Here is a 19,876-nt window from a genome sequence, read left to right on the forward strand (position 1 = left end):
TCTTCTCATTTCGATGTCAAGCGGGGGATTAGACAAGGGTGCCCTATTTCACCGTTTTTGTTTTTGATTACTGCAGAACTTCTTAATTTGTATATTGTCAACTGCGTAGGTGTAGAAGGATGAAGATAGGTTAACCATTAGCCAGCTGGCTGATGATACTTGTTTATTCCTTTTAAAATGAGCTTCAAATACCCATCATTATAGACGCCGTTAAAGTTTTCTCTCTTGCATCAGGCCTCACTATTAATAAAGATAAGTGTGAAATAATGACTGTACACGATTCTAATATCCTCTCAGTTGATTAAATAAAGGTTTAAAAAGTTGTCAATTATTTAGGAATCACTATCAGTAAATCTAAAGATGAAAGGATCTCTAAAATTTTTTTTACCAAAAGTTGGAAAAACCAAAACCATTTTTAACTGCTGGTTGCAAAGAGACGTGACCGTTTTGGGCCGTGTTTTACTTTCTAAGGCGGAAGGTTTATCCAGATTGGTATATCCAGCTTTATCTTTATATGTTGTGCTATTGACTCACTCTTATTCAAATTCATTTGGAAAAATAAGATGGAGTATGTAAAGAGGAAAACACTTATTAGACAATATTCAGAAGGAGGCCTTAATGTTTTGGATTTTCAAACCATTAATAGAATATTTAAGATTAATTGGCTAAAACATTGTTTAATTAATAATTCCCCATGGTTTTTTATTCCCAACATGATGTTTGACAAGTGTGGTGGATTAAGGTTTTTGCTTTCCTGTAATTTTATCCCAGGTAAACTACCTGTCAAACTCGCTAACTTTCACAAACAAGCCCTTGAGACATGGTGTGGTGGAAATCAGTTCATGATCACCTGATGAGAAATAAGAATACAACTCCTAACAGCGCTTTTAGTCATTTATTCTATAAAGAGTCCAAAACAGGCTAGCAGTCGCTACAGACAGACTGTAAACAGACAAAGTCTAATAAGTCAAAGCCCTCGCAAACAGGGTGTCCAAGCGGACCGCATCACCGACACACAGCTTCAGAGCAAACTATCTGGCCAGATAGGGGCAGACTCCTTAAGAGTCTGACCAAGTCTTCAGTCTTGAGAAGGGCTTTTTATACAGTTGTTTGTGATGTGTCATCAGAGAAGCATTGTTCCGTTGTTTGTGTAGACGGAGAACTTTGTCCAGAATGTGGTGTTTGAACCACTCATCAGTGTCCATAGATCCATATTGACTTGCCAGCTGTGCTGGTGTCACAAGATGCATTTCACAACTCATGCAACACATGACATGACATAAGTGCAGAATACAGGTTACTGACACTTGGAATAGTATGAGTTAAAACTACTCAAACTACTAATTATACTATAATGAACTACTAAATGAAAAATTCCCATCACATTTCTCCCTTTTTGTCATTCTCTGACAAACAGAAAAGACAGTCGAACAGCTAAGCATACAACTTCATTCAGTACACAAAGACTTTAAGAGCCAGACATCAATGATGTAAATTCACAGTGATTTAAAACATAACATCATAACAACTCTTAGTCCTTGAGAGCTTTTGCTGTCCTTCTAACTCATAGAAGACACATGATTTCATTCCTTACAAACAATCCTCATCACTATCTTTGTCATCCTTAGCTTTGTTTGCAGAAGTCTTCTCATCCTCTAGATTGATCTTCTCCTTTTCTGTGGGCTCCTTCCGTGAAGACTTCATCGTCCGAACTCTCATTGATAAAAGAATGTCCGCCAGATCCGGATTGACGGTTGTAGTGTGAGAAGGTGATGGAGCTCGGTTTGTGCTTTACCATGCGTAGGAGATTCAGGACTTTCGGCCTGAAATCAGTTGCGAGGATAGTGAGTAGAGGACTGGAGTCCAGATTGAGAGTAGGGCACAGACCCTTTGCTTCATGAACCTGTGGACTTGGGTCCACGGGTGCTCTGCTGAGAATGAGTGTCCAGGCTCCTGCAAGCACACAGCTTCCCGCTTGTGAATGTCTTCATCCAGTTCCCACAGTGAGCTTCAGGGAGACAATGATTCCCTCTGTCTGGTCTTTGGAGAACTCGCTCATTCAGGGCTTGTTGTAACGTGGACTTTGAAAAAGCATCCTAGGGTGCAGGGTGTGTCGGAGGGGGAGGAGTTTGCACTCAGAGCCCCCTCTATGTCTAGATTAAGGTGGTCCAGTTTCCTTATCAGCTGGTTCATTGACTCCGACCATGAAGACTTGACCTGCAGAGACTCCTTCTTACTGCTGGTCTCCTCCTCCATGTCATAACCATACCTCCTGGTCGTGCGATTGATTTCTGTACTCACAGTATCTCTCCTCCTCTGTTTGTCTTTGCCTGTGTTCCTTTGTCTGCCATTGACAAGATATTCTCCACTCTGAGGCAGCTCTGGGAACACATCATCGTCGTCACCATCTTCGTGGATGATTTTGTTGTTGTGGAGGACTTTTCCAAAGGCTGTAATTCACAGATGAGGAAAAGTGCCATCACTAGTTAGTGATAGTAACACACATGCTTCTTCTCTCAAACTCCAACCACGCAACCTGAAAGGGTGCCATGGCTTCATTGTTGGACAGAGAACGTCTCCTACGTCACCACAACTGTCGCACCTTCTTGACGTGTATTGAAGCTCGGAGTGCGGGCAGAACCCAGTCTGCACTCCTCCCCTCGCACTGGAGTGTTAGGTTGTGGTGATGCGATTGACTACTCACTGTCGGTGGTGACACAGCTGTCACTTGTTGGAGCTTGGCATGCTACTGGTGGAGGAAGGTGTTATTTCACCCTTGCCTCTTAGTCGAACCAGTGAGAGGATCTTCTCCCTCCGGACTTGGAATGTGTTTGCATTGAATGCATCTTTGTGGTCAGGAGAACTTGGAAGGGATCTGTGTAGTGTCTTTGCTTCCAGGGTTTTCTCCTGTGATTTTTGATGATCACCCAGTCTTCAGGTGATGCTGGAATGCACTAGGTGGTGATGGAAGTGCAGCTTTCACCTGTGCATGAAGGCCATTTCCATCAACGTTGTATGATATCCAAGCCATCTTTCAGCAGATTGATGAGGTGTCTTCTCCATCCATCCATCGTCTACCGCTTATCCTGTATTCAGGATCACGGCGGGCTGGAGCCGATCCAGGCTGACATTGGGCGAAGGCAGGGTACACCTGGACAGGACGCCAGTCTATCACAGGGCCAACATGTAGAGACAAACAACCATTCACACTCACATTCACACCTATGGGCAATTTAGAGTCATCAATTAACCTATCCCCATCCTGCATGTCTTTGGACTGTGGTAGGAAGCTGAGCATGCAAAATATGGGAAACAGCAAGTGTTACGTCTGAGTAGGGTTTTGGTGTACGTGGCTAAACCCATTAAATTTATGCAAACGGTTGAACCGCATTTGTCCTTACAACACGTTCTGCAAAATTAAAAACATCAGAAACCTATGCCGACGGCATCACATTTCAGTTGAGGTGGGAGGGGGAGATGCCTGCGCTGTACCTTGTGTTTATTTACGTCAACGTTTTGAAGATGCGTGACTAGACAAGCTGAGTTTAGCTGAGAACGTCGATCCGAAGCATATAAAAAGCCGGTAGTTGCTCGTACAAGGCCGTCGTTGTACACAGCAACACGTATATGATGCACGGCAAATTTAAGCTAATCGTAGTTCTGACAATCATTGAATACATCACAAGGCCTGCGGTGCCGTGTCCGTCTTTCTCTTTTTACAAGAGGGGAGGAGTCACTGACACAGCAGAACATTCATCTGTCCAATAGAAAGGCTTCAAACATAACTTTTCTGGTTCTTTCTGTACTTCATACCATACTTTCTCAAAATCTCTGTCTATCCCTACGTTTACGTGCGAGGTGCAGTGTAATGACTGCTCCTGCATCCACTATGTATCACATGCTTTCTCTTTCTGTCTCTTTTCTCTTCTCTGACTCACATTTCCACATCCCAAATGCCCCCAGTCTGCTCTGAATGGCACAATCTTTCTCTTCTTTCTCTTGGACAGAGTTGTGTATTAAGCTGCACAAGTTATCTCCATTCTCCTCAGTTGAACCTACAACTGTCTTAATTGATTATTACTTACACCGCAAAGCAAAGTTATTTATAAATGGTACGATCGCAGCATATTTTCACTCTCCTTTCTGTGCAGTTGGCACAAAATTGATGTCATGTAACAGTCCTTCTGGTCTATAAACTAAGTGAACGATAAGTCTAGTCTACACAGGCCAAAAGTCGGGGCCTGAGATAAAGAAGTCAAAGTTTAAGTCGTCAAAAACTTTTAAGCTTCGAGAGTCCAACTAGGACCTCATGGTGACACTGGGGCCATTTTACATCAACAGACAGCAAACCAAGTTGTCGGTGTCGCACGGTGTTCTTGCCTGTCTGTGGACACTGGCTAACCAGGAGTCCTACAGGGGTGTGGCAGACAGATTCAACATCTCAGAATCAACTGTGTCAACCCATCTCCATTATTTTTGTTCCCTGGTCAACACACAGTCTATTTTGTGGCCTACAGGGGAAGCACTTTATATTTTTGTGAGCTGGTGTGCAATATGCCACAGGGTGATGAGAGACACTTCAGGTCAAATAGGTGGAAGGTAACCTTTGATTAGGCATTACCTATTGATTGAAGTGCCTCTACATCATCAAGACTTCTGCTGTGCCTCCACGTGGCAGTTCATGGTAACTGGGTACAAGAACCCAGGCAAAATCAGCAGGGGATCGATGATCAGTGTTCTCAGGGGCAGTCCCAGCACCATTGTACATTTTAACATGCAGCCTACCACTGCTAATGTAGCGTTTCAGTTTGAGGAGATCAAAAACACACAAATACACAAAGTTATTTTTGAACATTTATTTGTGACTCCATCAAAGCAATCACATTTTGTTGCTGTTGGGAAATATTTTTCAGTTGGGTTAATATTTGACCCATGCATGTGACCATTTTCTTTTCAAATCGCTCTCTTCTCTTTGCCTTCATTCTCCCCGACTGTGCCAACTCCGGCCTTACCAGGGATTCCACACAGTTGTCCTGCGCTCATAATTCAACAGGTAAGTGTCGTGCAAATCTTTGCTGCTGCTGCCACCCTTTTTTTTGCTAGTGGATTTTCCGACCGATGAAGTGGCAGTTGAGGGACCAGGCTGCAGTTCGTCAATGCTGCATGATCCCACAGGTGCAATATTTTGCCTGGGGAAGAGTGGAGTTGAAAGTAACGTCCCAGGTGGTGCACTCCCCACCCCGGAACGGACAAATATAGATAATAGATAAAAAAAACAAAACATATATAGAAAAAGTAGACTCATGTATGTGCAAAATTATACATACTGTATGTATATATGAATAACTAGATAGAAAAAGAAATGTGAAAATTATTGAATGTATATGTATATATAGATAGGCGTGTGTGTGTGTGTGTGTGTGTGTGTCTGTGTGTGGGTGTGTGTGTGTGTGTGTGTGTGTTTTAAGTACCTGCAGCTGTCAGAGTAGTAGATGACCAAAGTAGAATAACATGGAAATACTGCAGTGAAGTATGTGTATTTGTACAATAAAGTTTTTATGGCGTCATCAATCAATCAGCTAATCACAGACCTGCTGTTTCCACCGCTCTGAGACCGGACCTCAGACCTGGTCCCTTGTGGTGCTCTGGTGTGGTGCCAGCCCGCCCACTGCTGAGCTCTGAGCTGCACCAGGATCAGGTGCCTATATTTACCTGAGAATATCAGCAGAGAGACTTCCTGTTGTCCCTCAGAGAGCTCCTCAGTCTCACAGCAGCAGCAACATGTCCCTCAGCTCTGCAGCCGGAGGCCCCCCACCCTGGAGGAACAGCAGCCTGGTGCTGGGAGGGGGGCGGGACCCCCCTCTGTCTGACCAGGGAGAGAACATCATTGGAGTCTACCTGCTGCTGCTGGGTGGGTACACACACACACACACACACCCGCACACGCACTCCACGTGTGTCTCTTCCTTTGTTTAGCTTAGCTTTGTGTGTTTGGTAGTTAGGTAATATGGCTTTGTTAATTGCAGTGTTATTGATTGTGATCATTATTACTGATTTTAATAAATCTTATTATATTATAACTAGCGGTCTCTTGTGCTTGTTGTGTATATGTCACTGGATAACAGCAGGTTGTGAAGGCTAGTGCTTGAATTTCACGCCTTTTTAATTGTTCGATTGGTTCTATACTTCTATGCCAATGATCACGATGATTGACATGTGAGTGTAAAACCTTTATATATTGAGACTGAATACAGTTTTAGGTTATCGTTTCCCTGATCCCAGGGTAGTGCCCCGTTTATTCATGATTATATCATGATAATATATTAAATATAATTATTAATATCGATAATCATATTGACATTAATAATTAGCTGTTGATAACCAAATCTGCTCCTGCTACATCCCCAACACTTGTTTATGATTCACTTCACCGCCTGTTCAATCAATATCCGAAATATGAATATTCTTGAGTAAATTGAATTCATATTTTTGTCCTGAACACCAGGACGTAATGAAATGATTCTAGATTTTCCCCAGCATTGTAACCAGTTGATAAAAACAGAATTTCAGTCAGACAACTCACGTTTAGAATGTTTATTGTAGCAACAAAACATAGTTTGAGTTTGGCGTCTAGGCTTCGGCATCATCACTCCCCATATGTGGTTACATAGAGATGATGGGAAGTGATGATGACTAAATATCTTAACCCCCCCGGAGCCTACAGGTGGATGCTGGGGAGGTGGAGGGTTAGCAGCAAGCAGACAGGTGTGGCTGTTACTTGGAAAAAGTCACAAAATCAATGACATTTCCTGTCGCCAGTAGGTGGCGCTCTGACTGTGAGGCAGTATAACAGTGCATATGTGTTCAGGAAGGAACTGTTATGAAGTATGGAAAGTTTGGAGCAGATCAGAGAAGAAACACTGCAGTTATAATAGTTTTGATGTTTATGGCAAAGGTTAAACTGACAGCTGTGTGAGGTGCATGTGAATGTGCCATATCTCCTCCTCCCTTTGTGTCCAGGCTGAAATGAGAGGAATTTACCTGGCATCGCATGCACCAGAGGCATGAGTTGAAGCCATTTTGACTCCACACAAACTCCGTCAAAATCTGTTTCCAGCTAGCATGCTAAGCTAACTAGCTTAGCTTCGTAGGCTCCCGGGAGATGATTCAGAGTTAAAATATTCAGAATAAAAGGTGAAGAGTACAAAGTCCATCCAGACAGGTTTATCCAGACATACAGAGACTCTGATGGATCAGTACTGGTGAAGCTAAAAGACACTTTCTCAACACCACGAAGGAACTCTTCTACTGACACTAGGCGCCATTGTTGAAAAGAGAACATCCGCAGCGACTCTTCTTCTTCTTCGTCTTTTAATTTTCGGCAGGCTGTATGCCTTTGCGGCACATTGCTGCCACCCACAGGACAAAAAATTATATAAATTAAAACTGCGAGCAGTGTCTTGACGGGCCCGAGCTCATATGCGGTCGTGGAGTGCCTGCGGTCACAGGGCAGTGTCGTGGACGCTGCCCTTGGCGCGGCCGCCTCTCCTGGCGCAAGTCCAGAACAAGCGATGGACACCGAAAGGCATCCGTCTGTCACGTGCGGTCGTGGAGTGCCTGCATTCACACGCGTGGCAGCCGCCTACCTGTGCAGCAGCCACCTCCTCGTGGCGCAAGTTTAGACACAAGCGATTGAATTAAAGCCATCTGTCTGTCACATGCACACATGTTCATGCCTTCATGACATCTCTCCTCCTCCCCCTAGTGTGACCTCTCCTCCTCCTCTCCCTGTGTCCTCCTTGCAAGCTGAAATGAGAGGAATTAGTTATAAAAAAAATCAGGTGTGGCTTTAACTTGGAAAAAGTCACAAAATCAATGACATTTCCTGTCGCCAGTAGGTGGCGCTCTGACTGTGAGTGAATATCAAAGTGCAGATGTGTTCAGGAAGGAACTCTTATCAGGTGTGGAAAGTTTGGAGCAGCTCAGAGAAGAAACACTAAAGTTATAATAGTTTGGATGTTTATGGCAGAGTTCAGCTGACAGCAGTGTGAGATGCATGTAAAGTGTGCCATCTCTCCTCCTCTCTGTGTCCAGGCTGAAATGAGAGGAATTTAAAAAAAGGAATTAAAAGTTTCATGACTGTTGATCTGCTGTGATCCAAAGTGAAACTACATTTCAGTCACAGAGCTCACACACATGTCTCTGCCTTCATGACATCTCTCCTCCTCCCCCTGTGTCCTCCTTGCAAGCGGAGATGAGAGGAATTAGTTAAAAAAAATCAGGTGTGTCTTTTACTTGGAAATATTCACAAAATCAATGACATTTCCTGCTGCCAGTAGGTGGCGCTCTGACTGTGAGTGAATATCAAGGTGCAGATGTGTTCAGAAAGGAACTCTTATCAGGTGTGGAAAGTTTGGAGCAGATCAGAGAACAAACACTGAAGTTATAATAGTTTGGATGTTAATGACAGAGTTCAGCTGACAGCTGTGTGAGATGCATGTAAAGTGTGTCATCTCTCCTCCTCTCTGTGTCCAGGCTGAAATGAGAGGAATTTAAAAAAAGGAATTAAAAGTGGCATGACTGTTGATCTGGTGTGATCCAAAGTGAAACTACATTTCAGTCACAGAGCTCACACACATGTTCATGCCTTCCTGACATCTCTCCTCCTCCACCTAGTGTGACCTCTCCTCCTCCCCCTGTGTCTTCCGTGCAAGCTGAAATGAGAGGAATTAGTTAAAAAGAATCAGGTGTGGCTTTAACTTGGAAAAAGTCACAAAATCAATGACATTTCCTGTCGCCAGTAGGTGGCGCTCTGACTGTGAGTGTATATCAAAGTGCAGATGTGTTCAGGAAGGAACTCTTATCAAGTCTGCACAGTTTGGAGCAGATCAGAGAAGAAACACTGAAGTTAATATGTTTATGGCAGAGTTCAAGTGACAGCTGTGTGAGATGCATGTGGAGATCATCTCTCCTCCTCCCTTTGTTTCCAGGCTGAAATTAGAGGAATTAAAAAAAGGAATTAAAAGTGGCATGGCTGTTGATCTGTTGAAGCTGCATGTGAGATTCACAGTTCTCCATGTGTCACTGACTGATCTCTCTCTGTCTCCATCTGGTGGTCGCTGTGCGCCTGTGTCTCTATGCCATCTCTCCTCCTGGCTGATTTACACACTTGGCTAAAAACATTTTTTTTACCTACTTTATCATGACTTGAGGCGGTGGGTCCAAGAGGCTTTTTTGTACAGCTCCACTTGCGCTATCTAGGAAAAAATATTTCATGCGTGTACGCCCTACCTAGAGGGGGGGCTGCTGCTTAGAATAAAGGCATAAAATCAGATTGAGTGAGAAACTGGCTGATTTACACACTTGGCTAAAAACATTTTTTTACCTACTTTATCATGACTTGAGGCTGTGGGTCCAAGAGGCTTTTTTGTACAGCTCCACTTGGGCTATCTAGGAAAAAATATTTCATGCGTGTACGCCCTACCTAGAGGGGGGGCTGCTGCTTAGAAAAAAGGCATAAAATCAGATTGAGTGAGAAACTGGCTGATTTACACACTTGGCTAAAAACATTTTTTTACCTACTTTATCATGACTTGAGGCTGTGGGTCCAAGAGGCTTTTTTGTACAGCTCCACTTGGGCTATCTAGGAAAAAATATTTCATGCGTGTACGCCCTACCTAGAGGGGGGGCTGTTGCTGAGAAGATGGGCATAAAATCGGTCACATTTCATTTTGCCATTAGGTGGCGCTCTACCTGTCAGTTAAAATTGCAATGCAGTTCTGTTCAGGACGTGATTGTTAACAAGCATGAATATTTTGGAGCAGATCGGAGAAGAAACGGTGAAGTTATAACAGCTTTAATGCCTATGGCGAAAGTTGAAAATAGTAGCGCAGTCAAGGCGTCGTTGTGGCCACGCCCCTAAATATTCTGGACATCTTTTACTAACTTTTTCTCCTTTAGGACTTTCCAACCACATTTTAAATTTTGGTATCGATCAGATCAACGGTATAATCAGTTTTTGATTTTGCGTGACCCCTGTGAATGGCCAAAAACAGGCAAAAACGGCCAAAAATGGCACTTTTTGGAAATTTGTGGCAGCGCCAAACATGACCCAATTTAAATGAAACTTGACATGCATGTTCTGTGAAGCTATTGCAACATAGGTTTCGAGTTTTGTAATTATGGGGGCAAAGGTTATAGAGTTATGCTAATTGCATTTTGGTAGCCCCACCCTCTAATGTTCATTGGCCGATATCTTCTGATAAAATGCATATTTTCGAAACCTTTTGGGACCATCCCCCCAGCTAGGTCTAAAGAGTATGCGTACCGAATTTCGTCCAAATCGGACCAACGGTTTCGGAGAAATGCGCAACTTCCTTTTTTTCATAAAATCCAAGATGGCGGAAAATTTTGCCAGGCGGACTTTTATACTCCCAGTGGCTTTTTTGTAGAGGAGACTTGCTTACACATGTGTGCAAAGTTTCATGTCAATCGGACTTACGGTGCGGCGAGGATGGCAAATCTCCCACTAGGTGGCGCTAGCGAGCAACTTTTTCCTGACCGACGCCAAATTCTCAAATTTTTCACCAGGCCCTATAGACACTCCAATTTGCGTTAGTTTTTTTTCAGGCGAAGACCCCCAAAACGCAGCTCGAACATGTGTAAGAATAATAAAAAACATTTGAATAACAATAGGGCTTCGCAGCCAATAGGGCTTCGCAGCCCGACGTTGTCGGCGCTCGGGCCCTAATAAATAAACCACCAAACAAAAATAAATAAATCAATCAAATTAAAAAAAATATATATATATTTCAAACGCAGTCAGTCCATCCTATTTCCATAGGAGTAATCCAGTGGCCGTTATGAAGTCCAGGACAGCTTTTTTAGTCCCAGGCTGGTTCTCAGTGGGATTAAGAAGGCTCTTTAGTGTAACCGGTGTTTCCACAGGCTTTCCACAGCTGCATACAGATGTTCCCTCTGTCGAGTGAGTCCAGTACATTCCATCAGGATATGTTTCACTGTTTGCTGTTTTTTACACACTCCACATAGTCCATTTTCATGTTTCCCAAGTTTTTGTAGGTCCCATGCGAGTCCGCAATGCCCCAGCCTCAGTCTGGTCATCATGACTGTATGCCTCCTTTCCTTTCCCAAAAAACACTGGCTCTTTGTCACTCTATTCTGCAAGCTGTAGTAATGCCTCCCCTTCTTTTCCTTATCCCACTCCTCCTGCCACACAGCCATGATGTTCTTTTTAATGATTGACCTACACTCAGTTATTCCCAGCCTCACTTTTACATCGATTTCTTCCCTTCTTAAAGCCCTTTTTGCTGCCCCATCAGCTAGCTCATTCCCCTCTATCCCCACATGAGCTGGGACCCACATAAACCCCACCGACTCTCCCACCTGCTCAATCCTGTACATCAGGGTAAGAAGCTCCACCATGAGGTCTGACCTGGTTCCAAGCCCTCCCTCCCTCAATGTCATCAGCACTGAAGCAGAGTCGGAGCATATCACAACTGACCCTGGCCTGACCTCCTCCACCCACTGCATAGCCCAGATTATTGCAAGTGTGGCATGAGGGTGGTATGTGCAAAATTAACAATTTAAATTGCGGATAAAGTGCTGCTCGACAACGCCACCTGGGGGAATTTCGCCCCCAGGAAATTAGTTTTAAAGGACACAAGTCCGAATGCACCCAGACAAGACGTGAGTTATGAAAATAATTAATTTTATTAATTCTCAATATAAAAATACAAGTTAAATAGTTTAGTCAGTGACATCCTACTCTTTTAAATGCTGCAATATTTCAACCACCTTTTCTTCACTCAGGTAACAGTGGCTCAAAAACAAAACAACTACACAATCAATTATATACAACAAATAAACCTTGGAATAAAGAAAACAAACATAACCATTAAACAAAAACAAAGAAAAGCAAACAGTTAATAGCACACAAAAGCAAAGCAATTAGTCATAATAAACTAAAAAAAGGAAACAATATTCATGCAAAACAATCAAACATACTAAGGATAATAAATCAGAGCTCACTGGTTGGCTACACAACGGTGGAGCACTTAAGGTCCAATAGGACCAATAGTAAGTGGGAAAGGGAGCAAGTAAACGGTGATCGTGAGACTGGACATTAAAACACTACAAGACAGCAGTAGAGTCCCGGTGCACCGAAGCGTCAGACGCCGGTAAGTGGAGCACCGCAGCGCACAGCCAGGCCGAGAGCGTACCTGGAAAGCATGCACAAAAGATTTCAATTTTAATACTAATCACTATCTGACCGAAAGGAGTAACCGGTACAGATCACATACCCCGAAGCACAGGTGCGGCTCTGCTAACACAGAGGAGAGGGAGAGCGACAAGCCACAGGTAAATCCTGGAGAGAGTGAATCCGCAGCACGGACAACTCCAATCCCACACAGCAGTAGCCAGCTGACCGCCACGCTGCAAGGCACAAGGATAAAGCAGGTGTAATGCCCAGAGACCGCAGAAATACCCCAATAGCGCAACACAAAGGACTTACAATTTCAAGGTGGAGAGGGTCCAGCAAAATCGGCGACGCCAACCGCCACACAGCTCAGACCACACACAGCGCCATGCCACGCCAAGATACCAGCCATGAGGGAGATGAAGGACAGACTGGATTAAATAGACACCTGCGCCAGGAGCGCTGGCGGCTCCGCCCTACAATCAGTGCAGCGCACTGACACACACCTGGTGTGGATCAAGCAAGGAGGAGGGGGAACGGTGGAAACTACCCGACCATCCTGTCACATTCTACCCCCAAATTTTGCATCGTCGCCCCGACGATGGGTAAAGCACAAAACACACTAGCACCAAGGCCGAAAGACCGCAGACTGTGCATTTGACACCGGCCGAGGAATATGATTCATGTTTGAATGTTGCCCAGCTGTTGACCGAGGAGTGTGACGCAGAACTGGCTGACCAGCAGGTGCTAGATGCCTCTGAGCAGAAGGAACTGCTGCAGGGGTCGCAGGAACAGGCCGACTGGCCAAAGCCTCCTGATGGGGCCTTGTGGACCCTGATAGCCTTGAGGCCCCAGAAACAAGTGGTGCGGGAGTGTCGGGAACCAGAACCCATAGATCACCCCCAAGAGAATCATCAGAGGTTTCTGAGGTCCTTGGAGGTTGAGAGACTGATGGAGAATAGGAACCGGTTCAGGACCGATCTGGGCCTTAAGCAGGTCACGATGGACGTTCTGGGTCTTCTGCAAATCATCCACTGGTGCAATGGTGTAGACAGGTCCGCCACCAGAAGGAGCTCTCAGGACCTGATAAACAACTGAGCTCCAGATGTCCTGGATCTTATGGCGACCCCTGGTACTGTGATCACGAAGGTAAACCAACTGGCCCACTGTAAGCGGAACATCACGTACCGCCTGATCATGGCGCTCTTTACGACGCTCAGCGGCCACCAGCAACCGCCCTCGAGCATTCCCAAAAGCCACCTGAAGCCTGGCCTGGTGCTCGACCAGCCAGTCTTCAACTCTCCCTGGCGCCGGGTCCTGGACACGACCCAGAAGGAAATCAATGGGGAGCTGGGGTTCACGACCGAACATTAAAAGATGTGGTGATTCGCCAGTACGCTGATGAGGGGTGGTATTGTAACAAAAAAGTACATGGGGAAGACAAGAGACCCAGTCACGTTTCTGTGAGGCTGGCAAGGTACGCAAGAGATTGTGGAGCGTCCTGTTAAACCGCTCACACTGCCCATTTCCAGCAGGGTGATACGGAGTAGTGCGTGACTTGCTGACCCCATACAGGTGACACAACTGCTGGATCAACAAGCTCTCGAAACTCCTGCCCTGATCAGAATGAATGCGACCTGGGACACCAAACCTAAAAAACCAGTCATTTAGCAAAACGTGGGCAACAGTGGATGCCCTCTGATCCCGAGTTGGGACAGCCACAGTGTACTTACTGAACACATCTGTCATCACCAGAACATTTTCAAAACCACTCTGCGAGGGCTCCAACAATGTAAAATCTATGGCTACAATCTCATTTGGCCGTGATGCCAATAAGTGCCCCATGAAGCTACCAGACACTGCTCTGGTGTCTTTCGCAACCTGGCAACGCTCACAACCTTGGACCCATTGCCTGATGTCAGAGGTCATCCCCGGCCAATAACAGCGCTGGCGCACAAGCTCTGTGGTGCGCTCCACACCCTGATGCCCATGTTCTTGATGGAGCTGTGTCAATATGTCCTGTTGAAGGACAGCTGGCAAGACAATCTGAAGGATTTCTTCCCCCCCATCTGAACGATGGACCCGGCGGTACAACACGCCCTCCTCTTCCACAAGACGAGCCCATTGTTTTAATAAAGTCAGAGCCAGCTTGGGGAGCTGCCTTCTCTCCTCTGATGTAGGCTGGATCTGCCTCCGCCAGAACGGCAAGATGTCCTTCAGGAGGGGATCAGCCTCCTGCAAAGCACAGAGGTCAGAGAAAGACTGAAGGGGAAAGACCGACACGACAGCCTGCGTTGCTGAAACCTGGCCAGAACGAGGCACTGACTGGAGGATTTCAGGGACAGAGGTGCTGGGCAAGACCTGCTCTGCTAAGTTAGCACTGGATGTGGGCAGCCGGGAGAGTGCGTCAGCATTTTTGTTGCTGCGACCAGATCGATACTTGATCCCAAAATCGAATGCTGCAAGTTGAGCAGCCCAGCGATGTTCAGCAGCCCCTAGTTTGGCTGATTGCAGATAGCTCAAGGGATTGTTATCAGTAAAAACCATGCACTTGTGCCCCAACAGGTACTCACGAAACTTCTCTGTCATAGCCCATTTTAAAGCGAGAAACTCCAACTTCATGGAGCTGTAGTTGACCATGTTCTGCTCCGTCGGTCGAAGGCCCCGACTTGCGTATGCTATTGGCCTAACACCACCTTCGGTCTCCTGTGAGAGTACAGCACCAAGTCCACTGTGGCTGGCATCCGTCTCTAAAATAAAAGGGCGTGAAAAATCAGCAAAAGCAAGCACAGGTGCAGAGGTCAATTTGAACTTGAGAGCCTCAAAGCTCTCTTCACACTCTGGAGTCCACGCAATCTGGAACACTTGTCCAGATCCCTTCTTGGACTTTGTACCAGCCAGCCTGGCCACCAATTTGTGCAACGGGCCAGCTAGCTTAGCAAAGCTTTCAACAAAACGCCGGTAATAACTGGCAAAGCCCAAAAATGAGCGCAGCTCCGACACCTGACTGGGACGCGGCCACTTGGCTACGGCTGCAATCTTCGCAGGATCAGTGGCAACACCCTGGTCAGAGATGATGTGACCTAAGTAGCTGACCTCTCGCCGGAAGAATGAACATTTTTCCAGTTTGACCTTTAGGCCTTCCCTCTGGAGACGATCCAGAACCACCTCCAGCCGTTGAACATGCTGGGAGACTGAAGAGGAGAACACAATGATGTCATCCAGATACAAAAGGAGAGACTGACACTGCTGGTCTCCAAACATCCTCTGCATCAGACACTGAAAAGTGCTTGGTGCATTGCACAGCCCGAACGGCATACGATTCCATTCAAAGAGGCCGAATGGTGTGCAAAAGGCGGTTTTCTGCTTATCCTGCTCTGAGACTGGTACCTGATGGTAACCGCTCGCTAGGTCAAGAGTGGAGAACCACTGGGCCCCAGAGAGCGCGTCTAGACTCTCCTCAATGGGAGGTAACGGAAAAGCATCCTTTCGCGTCTTTGCGTTAAGCAGGCGGTAGTCGACACACATGCGTAGACTGCCGTCCTTCTTCCGCACCAAGACAATTGGAGAGGCATAAGGACTGCTGCTTTCCCTTATCACCTGGGCTTCAAGAAGTTGATTTATATGAGTCTTGACTGCCTCATACTCTGAAGGTGGAACACGTCTGTACCTCTGCCGAACTGGGATGTCATCCATTAGGGGGATGTCATGTGAGACCAGATTGGTACAACCAAGATCATCCTCATGGGCAGAGAAGACTGAACTAAACCTCTGCAACAATGACCGGACCTGCACCTGCTCTGATTCTGCCAAACTAGACAAATCAACACATTTAATGTCACTGTGCCCTGAACCAGCTGCCACCTGAGAAGAAACAGTGGCAGAGGGTCTAACCTCTGTGACACCTGGGGGAAGACTGACCACTTCAGCTGGACTCAGGATGCCAAGACAGGTTCGTGGGTAGAGGACAATTTCGGTGGTCCCAACATTAACCACTGGGATGTAAGTTGTACCTCGCACAACCTGAACGAGACAGGGGGAAGCCAGCAACCCAGCAGGCAAACCAGACTCTGGGGGCTCGAAAAATAATGACTGCCCAGAGAACTGTTCTGGGCAAGTGCTAGCAACCATCTGCATTACCCCACCAGGGACACGCACCACTCTGGAGCCTCGAACTCTAGCAGCACCAGTGAATGGAGCATGGCGCTGATTAACCACCTGATGACATTGCTGCAAGGCCTGAATAACGGGATCAGGAGACTGTGTGACTGCAGGCAGGTTAAAAAATGAAAGGCCATGGGCTCCAAAGAGCTCTCGGTAGCAGCGACGAATGACATTCATCCCCAGAATCCCAGGGACAGAAGACCCAGTGCTGACAGGGTCCTTCACCACCAGAATACCACAACGAGGGATCGTCTTCCCACAAAGAATGACATCCAGTTCTAGGTAACCCAGGTAAGGAATAGCGAGACCATTAGCAGCCCGAAGCTGCAACCAATGACATGACTGGAGTCGATCATTCCCCCAAAGTGCAAAGTGCTCAAGAAAGAAGCTCTCAGTGACTGTAGACACCATTGACCCGGTGTCCACCAAGCAGGAAACAGTGACCCCACTCATGACAACGTCAATATTTGGACAGGATGCCATTAACCCGGCCGCAGCTGCTACCTGTGAGCCTGCTAACTCCCCATCTGAACTGTGGCTCGGCAGCTCAGTGGGCTCTAGTTTTCCGGCTGGCGACAGGAGTTGGAGGACCTGGCCACAGTAGAAGACAGACCAGCAGAGGGGCCAGCACGGACCCATTCTCCTTCGCAGTCCCTAGCAAAGTGACCAGGTTGGCGGCAGCGCCGGCAGATCACAGGACCACTACGTGAGGATCTAGCTGGTGGAAAGGAAGGCTGCATGGAGGCAACAGTGCGGGTGAGTTGATCGAGTTGTTCCTGCTGGCGTTTCAACAGTTCTTTTAATTCACCCAGCTCAGAGCCATGTGGAGAGACAGGAGGAGCTGACCGAGAACTGCCCTGCACACCATACTGCAGGCCGTACATGGAGGGAAGGGAGTGGCTGCTTTCCCTTGCACCCCCAGGGAATCCCTCTCTCTCCCACTGCCTACCTTCCCCCCGCACCTCCAACAGGGTAGCAGTGGGTTGGCGGCGAACAAACTGTTTCAGCTTCCGGCGAAGAACACTGTCCAAGACATGTTCCACAAACTGATCCCGAAGTAAGACCTCTGCATTAAGCAAACCATCAGGTGCACGTTTGTCTCACCTGCCCCATAAGAGCCATCAAAGCCAAGGAGAACTCCAACAATGTCTCTCCCTCCTGCTGCTTCCTGGAAAAGAAAGCCTCCTGCAAGGATATATATGACTTAACACAACCATACAAGCGCTCATTTTCTGCCCTTAGCTGGGCGACCAAATCTCTGAGCTGCTGCATCTCCTCCTCCATGACTGTAGGGGGCAAGCCGCACCAAAGCTTCACACCAAATGGAGTCCTGAAATAACAGGCAGGTTAAATATCTGGACAACTACTGCTGTCTTGTCTCTAAATACACAAAAAAACAAGGTTCAGTAATGTACGTCTCCCACTGACACAATACTGAGTAATTTTTTTTTTTTTTTTTTCAATTAAAAATATTATTTTACTAAAAATAAATCACGTCTGTCTCTAAGGGTGCAAATCCTGCCGACAACGCCAAGTGTGGCATGAGGGTGGTATGTGCAAAATTAACAATTTAAATTGCGGATAAAGTGCTGCTCGACAACGCCACCTGGGGGAATTTCGCCCCCAGGAAATTAGTTTTAAAGGACACAAGTCCGAATGCACCCAGACAAGACGTGAGTTATGAAAATAATTAATTTTATTCATTCTCAATATAAAAATACAAGTTAAATAGTTTAGTCAGTGACATCCTACTCTTTTAAATGCTGCAATATTTCAACCACCTTTTCTTCACTCAGGTAACAGTGGCTCAAAAACAAAACAACGACACAATCAATTATATACAACAAATAAACCTTGGAATAAAGAAAACAAACATAACCATTAAACAAAAACAAAGAAAAGCAAACAGTTAATAGCACACAAAAGCAAAGCAATTAGTCATAATAAACAAAAAAAAGGAAACAATATTCATGCAAAACAATCAATAAACATACTAAGGATAATAAATCAGAGCTCACTGGTTGGCTACACAACGGTGGAGCACTTAAGGTCCAATAGGACCAATAGTAAGTGGGAAAGGGAGCAAGTAAACGGTGATCGTGAGACTGGACATTAAAACACTACAAGACAGCAGTAGAGTCCCGGTGCACCGAAGCGTCAGACGCCGGTAAGTGGAGCACCGCAGCGCACAGCCAGGCCGAGAGCGTACCTGGAAAGCATGCACAAAAGATTTCAATTTTAATACTAATCACTATCTGACCGAAAGGAGTAACCGGTACAGATCACATACCCCGAAGCACAGGTGCGGCTCTGCTAACACAGAGGAGAGGGAGAGCGACAAGCCACAGGTAAATCCTGGAGAGAGTGAATCCGCAGCACGGACAACTCCAATCCCACACAGCAGTAGCCAGCTGACCGCCACGCTGCAAGGCACAAGGATAAAGCAGGTGTAATGCCCAGAGACCGCAGAAATACCCCAATAGCGCAACACAAAGGACTTACAATTTCAAGGTGGAGAGGGTCCGGCAAAATCGGCGACGCCAACCGCCACACAGCTCAGACCACACACAGCGCCATGCCACGCCAAGATACCAGCCATGAGGGAGATGAAGGACAGACTGGATTAAATAGATACCTGCGCCAGGAGCGCTGGCGGCTCCGCCCTACAATCAGTGCAGCGCACTGACACACACCTGGTGTGGATCAAGCAAGGAGGAGGGGGAACGGTGGAAACTACCCGACCATCCTGTCACACAAGCAGCTCTGTGGTGTAAACTGAAACCCCCTCAGACAGTCACCTATACTTAACAACATCCAAATCTGTGATGCAAAAAGCAAACCCAGACTTCCCAGTCCTTGGGTCTTGAGCCCCATCAGTATATATTTGTATGTACTGTCCCCACGTGTTATTTAGCCTTTCCTTTACAATTCCCCCAACTGTTGCAGTTCTCTCATGAGCTAACACACTTACATCTATCTCTGGCACTGGTAGAATCCATGGTGGTATAGTTGGCCAGTACACTACCGGGGCCACCCCCTCCTCCCCAAACTCCATCCTCCCCATTTCCTCATTGACTTTAAAAATGAAACATTCCCTTTTCACTCTTGCTCCTCCCCACTCCCATGCACCTTCCAAAGCCAGCTCCCCCACATTCTCCCCTTGATGTCCCCTTAATTTACAGATATACTGCATTGCCAGCTTAGACCTTCTGATACCCAATGGGGTCTCCCCCATTTCCACAAGTAAGGCTGCAATTGGGGTGGAACGGAAGGCCCCACAGACGACTCTCAGTGCCTTTGCCTGCACTACATCTAATTTCTTGAGAATTGTTTTTGCTGCCGTCCCGTGACACAAACACCCATAATCTATCCTCGATCTGACCATTGCCCTGTAAATCATCATCTGTGTATCCTGTTCAGCACCCCACAAACTTCCTGATAGGGACCGCATGACATTTATAACATTTCCACACTTGCTCACAATACTGTCTACGT

General features: G+C 46.3%; 2 long non-coding RNA genes across 2 annotated transcripts in view; both read right to left on the reverse strand.

Annotated features, from left to right (window-relative positions):
- Nucleotides 1–19,876, reverse strand: part of LOC311010619 — an 87,857-nt gene that overhangs the window by 30,003 nt on the left and 37,978 nt on the right. The window lies entirely within an intron of this gene.
- Nucleotides 18,139–19,003, reverse strand: LOC311011096. The gene is made up of 3 exons (XR_014596862.1): nucleotides 18,884–19,003; nucleotides 18,672–18,804; nucleotides 18,139–18,590 (listed from the first exon to the last, which is right to left on the reverse strand). It is a non-coding gene; the product is annotated as an uncharacterized lncRNA (long non-coding RNA).

This window comes from Eutrigla gurnardus, assembly GCF_963514095.1.
Source record: "Eutrigla gurnardus genome assembly, chromosome: 3".
Taxonomy (NCBI): Eukaryota; Metazoa; Chordata; class Actinopteri; order Perciformes; family Triglidae; genus Eutrigla; species Eutrigla gurnardus.